The sequence below is a fragment of the Stenella coeruleoalba genome, assembly GCF_951394435.1.
Source record: "Stenella coeruleoalba genome assembly, chromosome: 4".
NCBI classification, from domain to species: Eukaryota; Metazoa; Chordata; class Mammalia; order Artiodactyla; family Delphinidae; genus Stenella; species Stenella coeruleoalba.
This window is the reverse complement of record NC_137149.1, coordinates 29,414,121-29,434,880: the sequence shown is the minus strand read 5'-3', so window position 1 is coordinate 29,434,880 and position 20,760 is coordinate 29,414,121. Positions and strand designations below refer to the sequence as shown.

Sequence of the window (20,760 nt, the reverse complement as noted above, 5' to 3'; positions counted from 1 at the left end):
CTCTCTGCCTCAAGGGCTGCCTATAAGTCTGGCTTAAAATAACTTACCTTTTCTCTGACTTCAGCAAGAGATAGTGACCAATCTTCCCCAGGGTCTCCAGCCATTGCTGCTGAGGAGCTCATTTTGAATTTTCTGACACTTATGCTCATCACCCCACCCCGAGACTGGAGATACAGAGAATGAGGTATAGGACAGAGAAGGTCACTCACAAGCAGACCCTGACTGTACTGTAGCCTGATTAAGGTAGCTGCCTACCATAACATCCTCCTTACAAGAATTCCCAAGGACTAAGGGGAGAGAATTAAGGCTCCCGCGCCAGCTTAGAGATTGAGCCAGTAAGAGTTCAGGAAGAGTCAGTTGGTCATCCTAATTCAGTGACTTTGGTCTATAAATTCATTCATTCTACTCTGAAGAAGGTCATCTGGTACAATGTCATGGAGTTTCTTTAACCAGTGATATCTGGTCAACAAAACAAACCTTGTTAATAGTTTTTCCAAGAAATAATGAAAAGCCTGAAAAGTGCTATTGTCTACAAAATAAGGTAGAAAAACTGAACAAGGGAGAGTTTCCATGTCCCATCCAGAGTTCCTAGATGTGCGGAAGATCTCCTATGTGCCTCTCGAGATACACTCTCCACTTTCCCAACTGCTCTGTGCCCTGGGACACTCATCTGTACGGGCACATCACTGCTCGTGGATGGGGACAATCCACAGAGACCACAGGCAGTAGATAAGGAAGGACAGTAAAGTTGAAGTATTTATTCCTTTGGGTCCCTCCCTTTGGGGTCACCAGGGACAAGCTGTACCCATAAACCAAAGGTCACAATGCCACCTGGGTGGCCCTGTCAACACAGCTCTTCTTCTACAAATTTTCTCCAGCTGCTCCCTCTTCTCTCCCTTTCAGCCCTTGATGATAGCAGAGCCCTACTGTCATTGGCACTGCAGTACAGCAGTCTCCCTGGTAATATCTCTACACACTGCTTATGCCTTTGTAAATCATCCCTTAATTAACTCCTCTTCTTAAACTACCCTATTTCAGTGTGACATCTTTCTGCTGGGACCCACAGAAAGCAAATAGAGAACATCTTTGTAATTCTCCAAAATATCACAACAATGCCTGGAAGAAAACCAGCATTTTAGATTATATAAAGTAGGTAGACTGGAAGGATGAGCAACAATATTCTCTCTGTATGACTCCCAGAAAGACACGCTAATGGGGCCTTCACATGCTCTACACTTCTAACCATACCCGAAGAAAACTTTCCCCTTGTGAATACCAGCCCCAACATGATTCAGCTACTTATTTATCCTGAAATGAAATTCTCAGGTTTCAGTAACTGCACTTCAGTCAGACAACCACAGAGGTGTCCAATTTTTAAATGACCTTTTCTCATTTTATTGATGAGTATATTAAAGATAACAAATGTATTCATTTTTTAAAAACAACAAAATGTTGATCCCACCATAACAAAAACAAACAAAAAAAAACCCCAGAATTATCTACAAAATCATAACTTTTCGTGAGAGTTGAGGTAAGGAGGCAACCAAGGGAACTGAATTCCACAGTGAAAAGTCCCTCTGAGAGACAAGGATACACGAACTGATTCATCTTTGGCAGAGCATAGAGGGAAAGGGCGCTATAATAGAAGTGAGTAAGAAGAAACCAGAAAAAATTAACAAATCCCTAAAGGCTGAGAGTGGGTTACCGGATCACTTTAGAATAACAGGAAGTGCCAGACATAGGGAAGTTTGCAATCGCATGCTCTCTGCACAAACCTCCACCAGATGCTTATGAGAAAGAGTAAGGGCAGGGCAGGAGATGAGAACAAGCCTCCTCAATGGCACAGGACTGCAGTGGTGACCTGGTGACTCTGACGAACAGGCATAAAACACTGCCTGCTTCTGTGGACCCTCCTCTCATAAAAAATAAAAGCCTTAAGCTGCTGGAGGAAGGACAACAGACATTCTTACCCCTTCCCCCCAGCACCTGGGGGGTGGGTAGGAAATCCTCCTTGCTGCCCCTAAGAACGAGGCACAGACCCATTGCTTCTGTAGGGAGGGTAGAAACAAAAGATATCTTTCCTGGAGGATGTGAAGAAAACAGTCTTGTACCAGTATTCTGCACCAATAAAAAAAGATTGGGCTTCCCTGGTGGCAAAGTGGTTGAGAGTCCGCCTGCCAATGCAGGGGACGTGGGTTCGTGCCCTGGTCCGGGAGGATCCCACATGCCACGGAGCGGCTGAGCCCGTGAGCCATGGCCGCTGAGCCTGCGCGTCCGGAGCCTGTGCTCCGCAATGGGAGAGACCATAGGGGTGAGAGGCCCGTGTACCGCAAGAAAAAAAAAAAAAAAAAAAGTAAAGATTTAGTCCTGCTGGGGGAAGGGAAGGAATATTTCTCCCGCCCCAAACCCACCACAGATTCAAGGCAGAGTTTGGCTGCCACAGAACGTAAGGGAATGAATACTCAGAAGGACACACTTTTGAAGCCTAGACACTGAGTCTGGACCAGGAAAACCAAGAACTTCTACTACCCCCACTACAAGTCCACCACTGACTAATAAGCAACAGCTGGGAGAGGGGCAAGACCATGGACTGAGGCAGGTGAGCCAGAGTGAATAAAAGCTGAGGGTGGAGAAGAAATACCAAGAAAACTTCTCAGTACCCCAAGCCCCACACAAAGGACAAGGTAATGACAATCCGCTGGTGGAAGATTTTGAAGTCTCTGATTTCACTGAGGGTGACAATAGCAATAATGAAAGCCAAATCTTGCTTAACAATTTATTGACCGGAGACATATTAGTACGCTTTTAGAGAGTGATACAATTAACATCACTGTGGGAAGTTGTCAGAGCTTAAAATTGATCAAGGTTCATTATACAACCTATGATTGTCGTTATCATTCACATTTTGCTCTGTTAGGATTTTGTTCCAAACTTGTGTATATTATAAATGCAATTTTATTACCATAAAGTTTTCATCATTCTGGTGAATGCAGTGACACCTGGTCCGTCTTGTGGAATTTGTAAAAGAACCCACCCACAAAGAGCCACCTTGTCGACTATCAGGTAAAATAAAAGAACCAATTCTAGAGGAAATAATACCCACAGGACTAAAAAAAAATGCTGCCAGAAAGTGTTAGAGTCTGCTCTTCCAGGGGAAATTGCAGTGAAACATGGTATATTTGTAATAGATGTTCTGTTCTCCTGCACAGAGGTGCCTGCTATACTGCCTATCACACTCTAACAAAATATTAGAATGCTTTAGTAAGACATGTACAAAGTTTCAAATAAATACATTAAGTGCAAAAAAAGTTGTTGATATTTACTCAAACGTGGGTGTTTCAATATTCACTTACATAAAAGATCGCTGGCCACAAGTCCTTAGTTTCTGCAAAAATCCCCCAGTCAATAATATGTTAAATACTGACTAGATTGATTCAATATCCCATGCTAATAACCTAACAGAAGAAGAGTGACTATTCCTAGATCTGATGCTATTTAACTCAAGGTCTATTATTATTCAACACACAATGTACACAATACATTAAAAAAAAAAAAGACTCAAAAAAGCAAGGAAAAAAATGACACATTGTCAAGAGACAAATCAATTAACAAAACCAGAAACAATGACCTAGATGTTGGACTTCACATAAGGACTTTTCTTTTTCTTAACATCTTTATTGGAGTATAACTGTTTACAATGGTGTGTTAGTTTCTGCTTTATAACAAAGTGAATCAGTTATACATATACATATGTTCCCATATCTCTTCCCTCTTGCGTCTCCCTCCCTCCCACCCTCCCTATACCACCCCTCTAGGTGGTCACAAAGCACCGAGCTGATCTCCCTGTGCTATGCGGCTGCTTCCCACTAGCTATCTATTTTACGTTTGGTAGTGTATATATATGCCCTACTAGAGAATGGACTTGAGGATATGGGGAGGGGGAAGGGTAAGCTGGGACAAAGTAAGAGAGTGGCATGGACATATATACACATAAGGACTTTAAAATAACTATAAATAATTTGTTAAAGTACATGGTGGAAAAGGTGGGCAACATGCACAAACAGATGGAGAATTTCAGAAAGGAAATGGAAACTATAAAAAATACCAAATGGAAAAAAATCATGATATAAGAGATCAAGAATTCCTTTAATAAGCACAGCTGAGGAAAGAATCAGTGACTTTGAACACAGAAAAATGAAAATTATCCAAAATTAAACACAAAGACAAAAAGGAGTGATGAAACAGAAAAGAGCATCCAAGAGCTGTGAGATGTCATCAGTCTAACGTAGATGTAAGTATATTCCTACAAGGAGGAGAGAGAGAACAGGGAAGAATCACTTAAAGAGATAATGCCCAAATTTTCTGAAATTAATGAAAGACAAAAACCCATAAATCTAAAAAGTACGGAGAACCCTGAACAGGATAAACCCCTCCCCCCCACACACACACGCAGGCACATCATAGTCAAACCACTGGAAAAAAATAAAGAGAAAATTTTCAAGGCAACTAGAGGGGGAAAAAATTATTACATAGAGAATAACAAAGAGAAGAATGACAGCAGACTTTTTGTCAGAAACTGTGTAACAAAAGGACAGTAGAGCAACATCTTAATGGTGCTGAAAGATAAAAGCTGTCCATCCAGTGAAAATGACTTTCAAAAATGAAGGGGAATACTATCTACATCAGCAGAGTTTGCTTTCTGGCATTTACACAAAACCACTGAAAATTCACAACACTTGCCAAATTATACTGCATGATATACACTTGTATACTTGTACCCTATACTGTATTATGATCTACTCAAGGATAGGGACTTTTATTTATTTCTTTCTCTAGTGCCAAATACAGTGCCTGGCACCCAGAATGTGCTTAATAAGTGTTTCTGATTGATCAAATCAACTTAAATTTAAGTCCTAAGGTAGATCATTTAAATAATCCTTATTAAACAAGTATTTCTGTTGCCTACCATGTGCAAAGCAGCATCTGTTAAATTGGGAGTTAAAACAATTTATTGAGGTGTTCTGAGACTTTTTGAGTATAAATAATGTCTTCCTATCTTATCATCACTACTACTACTATTACTACTACTGTAATATGTTATGCCCATATTATGCAGAGTATAGTACAATGTGATCTAGTGACATGTAGATAAGGCAGGATTTCCTTCTGCAAAAGATTGTCAGTCTAAGAAAAGAATACAGAAAATATTGAGGCTGTCTCCACACATTTTGAAGCAATAAGTTTTAATTAAATTATTAAGTTGAGATAGTATTCAGCAACGTGATAGTCATAAGAATGATATGTATTTCTATGTCTCTATTTGTGATATAGGATATCCTAATTCAACTAACTATACAAGCTGAAGTGCTTCAGAAATTGTGCTATCACTAGTTCTGCATAACACTTGAAAAAGGGCAGGATAATAGAAGTGATAAAGTAGTAAAGACACCCAAACTTACACATTACAATTGTGTATGCATCTAGGTATACACATGTACATATGTAAGTTTCAGTCTCCTTGGTGTTAATCATACATTTTCAGTTTATTATATGATTTGTGCAAAACTGAATATAACTATACATTTACATTAACGCATGATTAATACTTTAAGTAACTTTCAGGATCATACATTCATGCAATTATTGAGCACTATTTTGTACCAAGTAATGTATTATCCTAATGTTGGATGTTATTATTAACAAGCCTAGAAGGTAAGTTTTCCATTGTATTAAAAACATGCAAAGCAAATGATTTGTATTGGTAAACAATATATGTCTATATGTATACTTATACACATTAATAAGCAGAAGATAATATTAGGACCATTTTTAAACCTTGTTTTAAAATAAGAAGTATGTTTTATTTTGGTATTGAAAAATGTCAAAGAACAATACAATAAACACCCATATAACCTCACCTAGATTCATTAAGTAGTAACGTTTTTGCCACGCCTGATCTCCTGTCTTCCCTCCTTTTCCCCTCCCCTTATACACACACTCAGATCTTCTTTTCTCAACCATCCAAAAATTAAGCTGCATACATCAGGACACTTCACCCCTAAATATTTCAGTTCTCAAGAGTAGGTGATTCCTCTACACACTTCACACAAGTACGACACCTGAGAAAAATCATCGTTAGTTCAATAACAACATTCAACATGCAGTCATATCCAAATTTCCTCAATTGTTTCATCCTGTCTTTTTTGCTAGATTATTTTTTCAGCCCAGTATCTAATCAAGGTTGATTTATTTCATTTGGCTGTTATGCCTGTTTAGACTCCCTCAATTTTTATCTATACCATTGATTCCTCTGTTTATAATATTAAATCATTTGAAGAGTCCTGCAGAACATTCCATATTCTGGATTTGTCTGTTTCCTTGTGTTTAGGTTCAAGTTGAACATTTCTGGCAAGAACACATTGTAGGTGATGCTACATACCTCCCATCACATAACATCAGGAGACAAGACTTCAGACTATCCCACTAGTGGAAGTGCCAAGCTCCATCACCTGGTTAATGTGGTGATCTCTCCATTATAAAGGCCCTAAATATAAAATTATATTTTGTCCCTTTGTAATCAATAAGTTATCTGTGGGCTCATACTTTAAAACTGAGAGACTATCCTGTTCTCCAAAGAATCTTTCCCCTACTGTTTAAAGTGAAACATCTATTCTTGATGATCTGCATCGATTTTTACACTGGGGGTCAGACAATCGTGATTTTTCTCATTCTTTCCGTCTTTCTGCATTTATTAATGCTTTAAATAAACACTGAATAAAATGATAAAATTTCATCAACCAAACAGTGTTTTAAATTTTCATCACCAGGCCTTAGTACTTCTGAAACTGATCCCAGCTGTCCAACTAGTTTCTCCAAGTTCAAATGTAGATGATGACATCCAAAAGTGTCTGAGATACCTCAGGACCTCAGCTCATTTTCAATTGGATGCCACCCTGAGGTAAGCCAAGCATGTTCACAAGTTGGGTTGGGTGTCACCCCCTCCAAGGAGCCGTTCCTCATTAACCCCAGGTGGAGACAGTTGTTTCATTTGTGCCCAAGCTTTGCCCTGTATGAACCTCCTTGAGAACACCTCTGACACTTCATTACACATAATTATGGTTGTGTTTATTTCCCTCTTCTGGATAAGCTCAGGGAGGACAGAAACCTTGCCTTATTGGTCTTCTTACCCATAGCACCTATGACGATGCTCAATGCATACTGAATTAACATTGAAGTCACACACGATCTACATCATGTAACAAAACCCCTGAGAGGTCAGTAGGGCACATGTCCCTTATTTATTTTATATGGAGAGCAACTCAGAGAGGTTAAGTGACCTGTTTTCAGGAGGCTGGTTTCCCGTCCAGTGATAGCAGACTACTGCCTATCATAATTGCTACTTGAGAATAAATGCCAGTGATACTCATCAGTGGTTTAGGGATTTCCAGAAATAGGAAAACATCTCAAACACTTGTTTCTATCACAAAATGCCTTGCCCATTTTATCCAAACCTCCTTTTCTTGTATATTTTTTCCATTTTTCTAAAATTATTAGAGCTATCATTTATTAACTCATTATGCAAAGGTGAAACAGAAGCAAGGAAAGACTAAATAACTTGCTCCATCACATTCCTAAAAATCAAAGGGGGGGCTTCCCTGGTGGCGCAGTGGTTGAGAATCTGCCTGCTAATGTGGGGGACACAGGTTCGAGTCCTGGTCTGGGAAGATCCCACATGCCGCGGAGCAACTGTGCCCATGAGCCACAACTACTGAGCCTGCGCGTCTGGAGCCTGTGCTCCGCAACAAGAGAGGCCGCAATAGTGAGAGGCCCGCGCACCGCGATGAAGAGTGGCCCCCGCTTGCCACAACTAGAGACAGCCCTCGCACAGAAACGAAGACCCAACACAGCCAGAAAAATAAATAAATAAACAAATGTGGGGTTTAAAAAAAAAAAAAAGAAAAGAATTTAAAATTAATCAATACAATCATAAATAGCATGTAGGTCAAATAATAAAGCATAATTAAAAAAAAAAAACAAAGGGGCCAGGATTTACCCAGATGGTCCAGAGTGTAGGCTGTAACCCTCTCATGATGGTGCCTTAATCATTGCTTTCGAGCAGACCCAATGTCAGGGCCCCTGGCAAAGAACTACTTAGATAGGAATTATTACTCTCCTCATTTACATAGGAGGAAGTCAGTCTTAGAGAGGGGTCAAGCAACTTCAAGCAATAGCCAGTAACTAGCAAAACTAGACTTTTGAACACATGTGACCTTACTCCATGGCCAGAGCTCTTAACCACCGATCCACTTCCTCTTTAACTTGCTGCTTCTCCCATCAATGTTCAAGGGCACTCTCCTTCTTACACAATGGCCTTTATAGAGGAAGGGAAATCAGCAGTTGTGCCAAAAATAATAACAGGCAATATTTACTGAACATTTCTATGTTCCAGGAAGTGTTCTGAGTATTTAAAATGTATTATTACATTTCATCCTCATATTTACTCCCTAAAGTAGGTTTTGCTTTAATCATGGCACACACATTCTCATTTAATCCTCGCAACCAATATCCTGACAACCAATGATTTGTGAAAATCATTGAGATTTTATCTCAGGAGTACGACTGGTCCATGAAAATGTGCATAGAATATGCAACTTAAACAGAGAGCACCGCATAAGGACCTGTAGTGACGCTCCAAATTGGTTGTTCACAGAGCACTTTTTACTTGATGCAGTAACAATAAACATTAATCTAATGGCTTAAGAAAAACCGAAAAAATTATCTACCTCAGCAACAAGTTAAAAAGCAGAGCTCTTTTTTTTTTTTGATCACCAGTTTTGGGGCCTTATGATGAAACTACACTTAGTGGTATTTACTTAGTGGTATTTTCAACAAACTTTGTAGTCACATGTTTTTATTTAAAATTCTGTTAAATGCATATTGCCAAGTGAGAGAAGCCAATCTGAAAAGGCTACATACTGTATAATTTCAACCTTATGACATTGGAAAAGAAAAAACTGTGGAGACAGTAAAAGGATCAGTGGTTGTCAGAGGTTCCGAGGGAGGGGGAAGGAGGGATGAATAGAGAGCACAGAGGATTTTTAGGGCAGTGAAATCATTCAGTATGATAGTGTAATGGTGGAAACATGTCAGTAAATATTTGTCAAAATCCATAGAACTTACAAAGAATGAACCCCAATGTAAACTATGGGCTTTAATTATTAATAATGTATCAATACTGGCTCATTGATTGCTACAAATATACCACACTGATGCAAGATGTTAATAAAAGGGGAAACTGGGGGTGGGGAGGATGGGGTATATGGAAATTCTATGTGCTTTCTGCTTATTTTTCTGTAATCCTAAAAGTGTTCAACATATGAAGTCAATTAATTTAATATTATATATAATTATTACATATTAATATAAATATTCCTGTTGCAGATAGAATATACATATATATGTGTGTGTATATATGTAAGTTAGAAGTACATGAAGCCACTTCCCTCAGACCATCAAAATATCATTACTAATACAACTCCCCTCCTTACTGAGACAGAAACACCCCCTAGTTAGTTTTGCTGTGGGATATGGTCTTTCCTGCTGTCAACTCTGTGCAGTTCATTAGGAATAAATTTACAAGAAGTTAACTGAGAAGCCCAGTAAAGCCAAATTTAAGAATGTTTCACCATATGACACATGAGCATGTTGTAAACACTGTTCTTTCTTTGTCATACATCCCCATTCCTGTTGCAGATAGAGTGCACACACACACACACACACACACACACACACACACACACACGCCAAAAGGATTTTGACTTCAAGACCCCTGGAGATTAAAGGACATGAACATGGCAGGTGGGCACAGAAGGTAATTAACCCTGAAAGAAGGACTAAAAAGAAATAGGAAGATTCTATTAACACAGTGGTGTGCGTGTGTGTGTGCCCATTTGGCAGGAGAAGGTTGGGGGTGAAAGGTGGGGATGGAATGGGATTTTAAAATGGAAATAACCCCCCCACACACACACACAAATACGCACACACACACACACATGCCTGGATCATATAAGAGTCTCTCTAGGGAATAATCTCTAAGAATGAAAGTGCTGGATCACAGGACATGCAAATCCTCAAATTTACTAAACAAAATCAAATTCTTTCTAATTTTATTCCTCCTAGTCTATAGCTTGCTTTAACATATTCTTTTTGGTATATTTTGAAGAGCAGAGGTTTTTAATAAAGTCTAATTTATAAACTCTTTTATATTTAATACTTGTTTGTATGTCCTAAGAAAACTTCACCTGTCCCAAATATTTTCTTCTAGGAGTTTTATGGTTTTAATTTTTCACTCAGTTCTCTAATCAATTCAAGTTAATTTTTTAATATAGTCAAGTATTATGGATCAAAATTCATTTTCTTCAATACAACTGGTATCTTCTATCTAATTATTTCAGTATTACTTGTTTAAAAAAATAAAAGAAAAACTATACCTACCTTGATATCTTTGTCAAAAATTGTCCATATGTATGTAAACATATCTAGTATATTCATTCTCTTTCATTGTTCTACACATCTATTCTTATATAAATACCTCACCTTTTTTGTTACTGTAGCTTTATAATAAATCCTGAAATCAGGTAGTGTTAAGTTCTCCAAAACTTTACTGATTCTCTTTCAAAATTGCTTTGGCTCTTATGGGTTTTGTGGTTTTATATTACATGTTGAATTGACATAAATTTCTATCCAAAAAAAGTCCATTAGGATTTTGACTGAGATTGAGTTGAATCCCAAGATCAATATAAGAGAACGGACATCTTAAAAATATTGAATCTTCCAATCTACGAACATGGTATATCTATCCATTTGTTTGGCAATTCATTAATTTCTCTCAATAAAGTTTTATAGTTTTCAGTGTACAGATCTTGCACATATTTTGATAAATTTATCCCTAAGTGTTTAATGTATTTGGAAGGTAGAGAATGGTACTTTTAATTTTATTTTTCAGTTTGTATTGCTGGCATATAGAAAAACTACTGATTTTTGTTTATTGGCCTTATTTCCTACGACCAGCTACATCAATTTATTGGTAGTTCCCTAATCCATTGTTCTCAGTTATCCTTGGCTCTGCCCTCCAGACTATCAGCTCTGCTTTCTGTGACATCTTTCCTTTTTGGTAAAAAAAAAAAAATCTATGTTTGTAGCTGACTAGCTTTCTCAACTAGATTTCTGCTTCCTGCCCTCAGAAAACTGATGGACCAAGGGCCTCTTTTCATTCTGTATTGTCTTTCTTTCTTTACTCCAAACTGATGATATTTTCCCAACACAAGTCTTCCAAAAGCCCCTCCACGTAGCTTCTTATCATCCCTGTGTCATGGTCACAAGGCAGTGTTCTAAGAGAAGGACAGTAAAAGTTAAACTTTGTTCCAGTGTAACTGAATTCTCTCTCCCCTGTTCTGTGCTATTATTGTCTTATATGTCATAATTATTTCTTCGTACATTTTTATGTCTTTTAAAGAAGTTAAAAGAAAGGAGAAACATATAGTCTTTTACATTAATTCACATATTTACCATTTCTGATGCTCACTTCTGATGCTTTAGTTACTGTTTGATCTCACTTCCTTGTTTGAATATATCTCTATCCCCCACCCCACTTTGAACTATTATCGTCATACATATTAGATCTTTATGTGCTATTTGCCCAACAATATATTTTTATAATTATAGTTTCATGCAATGATATTTTAAATAAGAGAAGAAAAGAGGGAAAAAGTATATTTATACTGACTTTTATATATTTACCTATGTAAGTACCAGTGTTCTTTATTTATTGATATGGATTTGAGTTTCCATATTCTGTTTTTCCTTTCAGGCTTATTTAGTATTTCTTGTAAGCCAGGTCTACTAGCAACAAATATGCTCAGTCTTTGTTTATCCGTGATGTCTTTATTTCACCTTCATTTTTGAAACAGTTTTTGTGGTTAGGACTGGAACTGGTGTGAGGCAAATACGACACTCACCTTGGGGACAAAATTTAAGAGAAACCAAAAATCTCAGTAATCAAGAAATATATTTTAATGCAATATTTTAAAATCAAAATTGATGCAATAAAATCCATGAAGAGTAAAATATAAAATATTTTTATTTCATTCTTTTTTATGGCTGAGTAATATTCCATTGTATATATGTACCACATATTCTTTATCCACTCATCTGTCAATGGACATTTAGGTTGCTTGCATGTCTTGGCTATTTTAAATAGTGCTGCTATGAACATTGGGGTGCATGTATCTTTTTGAGTTAGAGTTTTCTTCAGATATATGCCCAGGAGTGGGATTGCTGGATCATATGGTAACTCTATTTTTAGTTTTTTAAGGAACCTCCATACTGTTCTCCATAATGGCTGCACCAATTTACATTCCCACCAACAGTGTAGGAGGGTTCCCTTTTTTCCACACCTACCTAGAGATTATCATACTAAGTAAAGTAAGTCAGACAGAGAAAGACAAATGTCATACGATACCACTTATACGTGGAGTATAAAAAAAATATAAATGAACTTACTTACAAAACAGAAATAGACTCGCATACATAAAAAACAAACTTATGGTTACCAAAGAGGAAAGGGGGTGAGGGATAAATTTGGAATTTGGGGTTAACAGATACAGACTATTATATATAAAATTGATAAACAACAAGGACCCATTGTATAGCACAGAGAACTATATTCAATATCTTATTCAATATAACCTATAATAGAAAAGAATATGTAAAAGAATATGTATAACTGAATCACTTTGCTGTACGCCTGAAACATTGCAAATCAACTATATTTCAATAAAAATAAAAACAAACAAAAAGGAACAACAGCAACAAAAAGAAAGTCCTTCTTCATTTCAAAATAATGAAAAAAAGTTCATAATTTCTTCAAAGATGTCTAATTTTGTCGTTTATGTGTTTAAATACTTGATTCATCTGGAATTGATTTTCGTGTAAGAATATTTTTTAATTATCCAGTTTTCTGAATATCATTTATTGAATAATTGGTCTTTTCTTATTGATTAGAATTGCCATTTTATAAAGAAAATTAAAGACAGGATCAGTATTACTCATTTTTCTTTGTCTCAGGCTCCCATAAGCTTGGCATGGCATGGCTGGATATAATTCTTCATTGAGAGATTTTTTCTTTTAGAATTTTGACGATGTTATGCCATTGCCTTTTGGTCACCACTCTTTCTAATGAGAAGTTAGCTATTCATATTAATATGGTTCTCTTGTACATGATAAGTTGCTCTTCTCTTGCTGCTTTCAAGATTTTCTCTTTGTCTTTTGGCAATTTGATATGTCCAGATGTTGAAATCTTTCTGTTTACCCCATGGAGTTCTTTAATCTTCTTGGATGTGAAAAGTAATGATTTCTATCAAATCTGAGAAATTTTCGGCTATTATTTCTTCCAAAATTGTGTTCATTCTCTCTCCTTTCCTTCTGGGACTCCCATTACACATATGTGGGTATGTAATGTATCCCACAGGTCTCAGAGGCTCTGTTCATTTTTCTTTATTCCTTTTTCTATCTTTTCTTCAGATTGGAGCATCTGTATTGACCTAGCTTCAAGTTTCCTGATTCATTTTTTCTGCCAGCTCAAATTTGCTTTCGAGATCCTCTAGTAAACTTTTCATTAAAGTTTTTATATTTTTCAACGCCAGATTTTCCATTTGCTTCTTTTTAAAAATAATTTATTTTTTCTATTGCTAATCTCTACTTGATAAGTCCCTGACATCATACTTCTTTTAATTCTTTAATCATACTTTTCACTAGTTCTTTGAATATATTTATGACAGTTGCTTTGCTTTGAAGTCTTTATCTTCTAAGCCTAGCATCTGGTCCTTCTCAAGATAGTTTCTATTGGCTTATTTTTTCCCTGTGAATGGGTCACACTTTCCTAGATGTATTTTTTTGCTGTCGCATAAATTTTGTTGAAAATTGGGCACTTTAGAGAATATACTATAGCAACTTTCAATTCTGATTTCTTCCCTGTGGAAAGCATTGCTGTTGTTTATTTATTAGTTTGTTCAATGACTTCCCTGGACTAAGTCTTGGAAGTCTGTTTCACCTGCAGTGTATGGGCACCAATGTCTCAGCTTTCTTTTCTTTTCTTTTTACTTTTAAATCTGGCTCCCTAGGATTTCTCCTGAATTAGAGTAACTCAGTAGGCAGCTAATGATTGATCAGAGATTTTGCTTAGAGTCAGTAAGGCTTCTACCCTTTGCCATTGGCTCTATGTGTGGCTTGGGGAATGCTTTGAAACTTCAGTCGGTTTAGAAATTTGTTCCTTATTTTACTTTCGCATGCATAAGGCCTCACGGCCCCATGTTCAGCCAATGATAACTAGATAGCTTGAATGCTTTCCAGTCTCTCCTGTGTGTATGTATGTCCTTGTGCACACATGCAACCTTCCTGAGCTCTAGGGATATGTGGGAGCTTATCAAACCCACTTTAGCTATCTCATTTCCTAGATCTCCTTGTTAAATTTCTGGCTGATCTGCTGATCTCTTACTTGTTCCAACCAGTGTGATCTCAGACTAACTGCAATGTTGGCCTTCCTGCGTATTTGCCAGAAAGCGTTATTTTTATCAATACCCCCTTGGGCATATGTTTTTTGCATTCTGTTCCAAATCAATTGGCCCATTCAGGCACTTAGGCTGCCTGTTCTCACAGTGTGCGCCACTCTGGTAGACTCTGTGCTATGGAGCTGATGGGGTATGGAATGCAAAACGGAAGCACCCCCAGTCTAAAACTCCACAGACTCTCACTGTTCTTACAGCAGTTCAGTCATTTTTCCTGCATCAATACTGCTTAAATTGTGTGTCTCTGGTCAATTTCCAGAGTCTTTAAATTATTGTTTTTGAAAATTTTTATCCAGTTTTATCATTACTTTTTTTGCAGAGTATGTGCTAAGCTTCCTTCTGGAGAAAAGAGAACCTTCCTTATGAGGTTCTGTCTCCTGCGAGGCTTTTTAAGACTCAGCCCTTGAAGCCACACAATGTCACCTCCGCTTTATTCTATTGATCATAGCAAGTCAGAAGGGTAAACATATTCTGAGATGGGGAAATAGGCCTTACCTCTTGATGGGAAGAGTGATAAAAAGCTATAGTGCTAAGTGGCAAGCATATAGGGACAGAAGAATTATTTCAATCATCTTGCCATGCCAGCAATCTATTACATTGTGAATAGATGGAGACAGAGATAAAATAGAGAGAGACAAAGATATGGATAAGGATATAGATATGGATTTAGACACAGATATACATTTAGATCATTATATCCTTATCCTTATCTAAATACTTAGTGAAAAGTGAAAAACATGTTAAAGAAGAGACAGAAGTAAAAGGAGTTGTTAAAAATAAGCCTCTATTTTATTATTTTTTTAACATCTTTATTGGAGTATAATTCCTTTACAATGGTGTGTTAGTTTCTGCTTTACAACAAAGTGAATCAGTTATACATAAACATATATCCCTATATCTCTTCCCTCTTGCGTCTCCCTCCCTCCCATCCTCCCTATCCCACCCCTCTAGGTGGTCACAAAGCACAGAGCTGATCTCCCTGTGCTATGCAGCTGCTTCCCACTAGCTATCTATTTTACATCTGGTAGTGTATATATGTCTATGCCACTCTCTCACTTTGTCCCAGCTTACCCTTCCCCCTTCCCATATCCTCAAGTACATTCTCTAGTAGATATGCATCTTTATTCCCGTCTTGCCCCTAGGTTCTTCATGACCATTTTTTTTGTTTGTTTTTTAGATTCCATATATATGTGTTAGCATACGGTATTTGTTTTTGTCTTTCTCACTTAATTCACTCTGTATGACAGACTCTAGGTCCATCCACCTCACTACAAATAACTCAATTTCGTTTCTTTTTATGGCTGAGTAATATTCCATTGTATGTATGGGCCACATCTTCTTTATCCATTCATCTGTTGATGGACACTTAGGTTGCTTCCATGTCCTGGCTATTGTAAATAGAGCTGCAATGAACATTGTGGTACATGACTCTTTTTGAATTATGGTTTTCTCAGGGTATATGCCCAGTAGTGGGATTGCTGGGTCATATGGTAGTTCTATTTTTAGTTTTTTAAGGAACCGCCATACTGTTCTCCATAGTGGCTGTATCAATTGACATTCCCACCAACAGTGCAAGAGGGTTCCCTTTTCTCCACACCCTCTCGTCATTTATTGTTTGTAGATTTTTTGATGATGGCCATTCTGACTGGTGTGAGATGATATCTCATTGTAGTTTTGATTTGCATTTCTCTAATGATTAATGATGTTGAGCATTCTTTCATGTGTTTGTTGGCAATCTGTATATCTTCTTTGGAGAAATGTCTGTTTAGGTCTTCTGCCCATTTTTGGATTGGGTTGTTTGTTTTTTTGATATTGAGCTGCATGAGAGCTGCTTGTAAATTTTGGAGATTAATCCTTTGTCAGTTGCTTCTAAACCCATGCACATATGGTCACCTTATCTTTGATAAAGCATGCAAGAATATACAGTGGAGAAAAGACAGCCTCTTCAATAAGTGGTGCTGGGAAAACTGGACAGCTACATGTAAAAGAATGAAATTAGAACACTACCTAACACCATACACAAAAATAAACTCCAAATGAATTAAAGACCTAAATGTAAGGCCAGACACTATCAAACTCTTAGAGGAAAACATAGGCAGAACACTCTATGACATAAATCACAGCAAGATCCTTTTTGACCCACCTCCTAGAGAAATGGAAATAAAAACAAAAATAAACAAATGGGACCTAATGAAACTTAAAAGCTTTTGCACGGCAAAGGAAACCATAAACGAGACGAAAAGACAACCTTCAGAATGGGAGAAAATATTTTCAAATGAAGCAACTGACAAAGGATTAATCTCTGTTTTATTTTCTAAAAATTTTTATTAGAGTACAGTTGATTTACAATGTTGTGTTAGTTTCAGGTGTACAGCAAAGTGAATCAGTTATACATATATATATATCCACTCTTTTTTAGATCCTTTTCCCATATAGGCCAGTACAGACTATTGAGTAGAGTTCCACTGCAATGAGACAGAAGACACTGTATTTCTGGAAACAGATTTACTTGAAAGTAACAAACTATTGGAATTTTTGAGGTTTGCACGTATGGGCAATTCTGTTCAAATTGGTACAGTCTCTTTCTACCACTCCCTCTCATTCCTTTTATGAACTTTAGGGAAAAGTATTTTTATAGATCTAATGTTTTACATGGCTTTATATATAGTTACAACTATTTTTGTGTAACAGGCCCTAAATCGTTACATTCAAGTGCAAGCACGTCTGAATACTAAGGTTTTTGGAAAAGACAATCCAAATAAAGTTTCATCATGTGAAACCTACAAGTAAGTAATTTTAATTCTACATCAAGTTAAGTCTTGTACAGACAGCATTTATTTGTATTACACCCCATATTTTTCCCACAGGAAACGTTTCACATGCTGATGGTGTTTTTATTTTTAGGAATAGAAAAGGGTAGATTTGAGACGTAAGTGAACTGTGCTCAGTGAGTTAACTCAATGTGTAGAACAGTGCTTGGCACATAATAAACCCACACATGTAGTAGCTACAACCACTCAGAATAGTGGTAGTAGATAAAAAGGGGTTATGGATTGGGTAAGAGTTGCAAAGTCATCTCAATAACTTCCTCTTTGTCACTCACGACAAAGCAAAATAATACATGAAGTTTAGTGGAATCTGAAGGCAAAGTTTAAACTGGGCAGAATTTCCATAAAATCTCTATTCTAGGATTATTTGTTCCTTTTTATTTGGTTACTTTTTTCTAGAAACATTTTAGCAGATAAAGAGCTAAGAAATATACCTCAACTTCTCCTATGTAACTGGAGTGTTTAAGTTTCAATTTGGAGCATAACTATCCATTAGGAGCAATAAGAGATAGTTTAAAGTATAACACACACGGCCACACTAAAAGGAACACCATAGTCTCTTCTCTGCTAGGTTCTCCCTCCCTTGATATGCCCCCAAATCCCTCAGAATGCTTACTTATTATGAAAGACCAGCCATGTTTGCCTTTGGCTTGCAGATAGAACCAGAATTGATTGTATCCTCTCTGAGAACGATGAACTCCACAAAGGCTATGAGAAGCTAAGTGTGCAGAATAGGCTACATGGCTTCTGCCTGTTAATGCAGCTGAAACCTGTAGAGTCCAAGAAAATTCTCCATTCACCACAGCCTGCACTGGAGCATGTTACTACTGCCTTCATAGTGATGGTTGCTGCAATCACCAGAGTGGTTCTTCAGGTACAAGATAGGAAAGTCATCACACAGCCATAATGTTAGCATTAAAATTGGTCTGAGCCTCCAACGTGACAGTTCTTAATTCACTCAGACCACCCTAAGTACAAAAGCTCCCTACCCCCTACCCCACCAAGGTGGATGACTAATTTGGGAGTGGTTCTGGTGTCTGCGACCCCACAGACCCAAAACCATAGTTCCCCCTTGACTATACACTCAGACCAAGGATCAGCTCACCAATTCTGCCTCTTTCTACCCTCATGGAAACTTTTTTCCCGAGGAGCTTCCATGCTTTCCCTCAACCCAGTCATTACACATGGATCCATTAATTTTGAATAGTTTCTATTACCATGTCTTCACTAATCTTTTGCTTCTGCAGTGTCTAAGCTACTATTTATCTCATCCAGTGTATTTTTCAACTCAGACATCATAGTTTTTATCTCTAGAAGTTCAGTTTGGCTATTTTTATTTTTTCCATGTCTACTTAACTTTTTTTAAACATAGAGAATACAGTTACAATAATTGCTTTAGTGTTTTTATCTGCTAATTCTAATATGTCAGTTCTGGTTTCAATTGATTGATTTTCCATCTATTTAAATATTCTAATTTCCTGCTTCTTTGCATGCCTTGTAATCTTTGATTGGATGTCAGACATTGTGAATTTTATCATGTTGAATGTTGGATATTTTTTTATTCCTATCAATATTGAGCTTTGTTCTGGGATACAATTAAGATAGTAGGAAACATTTTTATCCCTTTGGGTCTTGCTTTTAAGATTTATTAGGTGGGACCAGAGCCATGTTCAGTGTTTGGCTAATTTTTTCCCACTGCTGAGGCTAAACCCTTCTGAACAATCTATCTTATGTCCTGGGCACATTGAGGTTTTCCCAACTTGCTGGCTGGAAAAGGAACTATACCCAGCCCTGTGTGAGTGCTCATACTCATCTCTCTAAGTCTTCTGGGGGATTTCCTTGCCTCTGATAGTTTCCTCACACATATACAGTAATGAGTATACTGTTGCATAGTCAGGGGAACACTCTGTATATCTCTGGATTCTCCCTCCTCTTTAGTACTCTGTTTTTTGAGCTCTAGCTGCCTTTGTCTCCCTGGATTCTCAGCTCCATCAACACAACTCAAGGAGTCTGCTAACTCCTCCTGTGTTCCTCCTATTTGCACCACAGCCTGGAAACTCTTTTAAAGCAGTAAGCTGGGGCAAAAGTAGGACTCATCTAATTTGTTTCCTGTCTTTCAAGGATAACTGTCTTATGTTGCCTGATGTTTGGTGTCCTGAAAACCATATAATTTCATGTATTATTTTCCTTTTCTTTGTAGTTTCATATGGAAGGATAAATTTGGTCCCTATTATTCAATCCTGGCTATAAATGGAAGTACACCCAAATTTTGAATATCAGACAGACTTCAATAATTTTCCATCTTGAGAGGAATGATTTGAAGAAGTGGCACTTTGAGAATGTCTAAACAAGACAGGTTTATAGATGGCAATCTTATTGGAAGAAGGGACTTAAAGCTGTGTTTGCATAGCAGATTACATAATACTGAAATAATCCACAGTCTATCAAAAAATGAGGGAGATTATGGGGAGGGGCATAAACCTGGTTGGTTTTGCCTTCGGGTTGGGGTCTCCATCTCTTTTTTACCAATACAACTCTTGGGATTTTTAGGCAAATCTGTCCTAAATCTTTACATCAGGTTCAAACACCATATATGAAAAGTGTTTACCCACACATAATTAAAATTCTACCCACCTCTTCTCAACAATTCAACCCATGAGAAGGAGAATGCCTCACAGAACATAAAAACATAGCAAGTACTTCTGCTGTGGAACTTTGCACAGTCTGCCTGCTTACTTGTGGATCTGGCGTGGAGTACAAAAGGGACACACTGTGGGCTAGCTCAGGAGTGGGATAAAGCTAACAAGAACACCCCTGCTGAAAATACATGGTCACGTTTGCCAGATTTATTTCACTACCCGTACTTCAATTGGATACAAAGCAGCCCAGCACATGCCTACATGAGGCCTGGGTGATTCTCCAGAGCAGGGCTTTAGAGAAAGATATCTTATTCTACCTGCCATGCATGAAGATGCACCAATCTAAGAAACCCTCGCTCCGCCTCTGAGTTCTTACAAAGGCTACTGTCTAAAGCAGATATTGTATTTTTCAAGAACCTATACTCACCCACATGGAAATTAATTCATCTTTTAATTTTTAAAATAACTTCACAAAAATGATAGTTTTAGGTGCTTCAAAGAATACAGAAGTATCTGACAAGGAAGTGCCTATGATCTAGTGGGGAAGTAAGTCATGTATTTATTAAGAGTAGCACAAGGGAAGGAAAGGTAAATAAGAGGTAAATAACAATATGAAGTGCCAATAGAACAAATGTCATGGGTTATAAAACAAGTGGTAGAGAAAACAAT

The 20,760-nt window shown here is 37.4% G+C and overlaps 1 long non-coding RNA gene across 1 annotated transcript in view; it reads right to left on the bottom strand.

Moving 5' to 3' along the window:
• Window positions 1-20,760, bottom strand: part of LOC307186110 — a 208,798-nt gene that overhangs the window by 89,860 nt on the left and 98,178 nt on the right. The window lies entirely within an intron of this gene.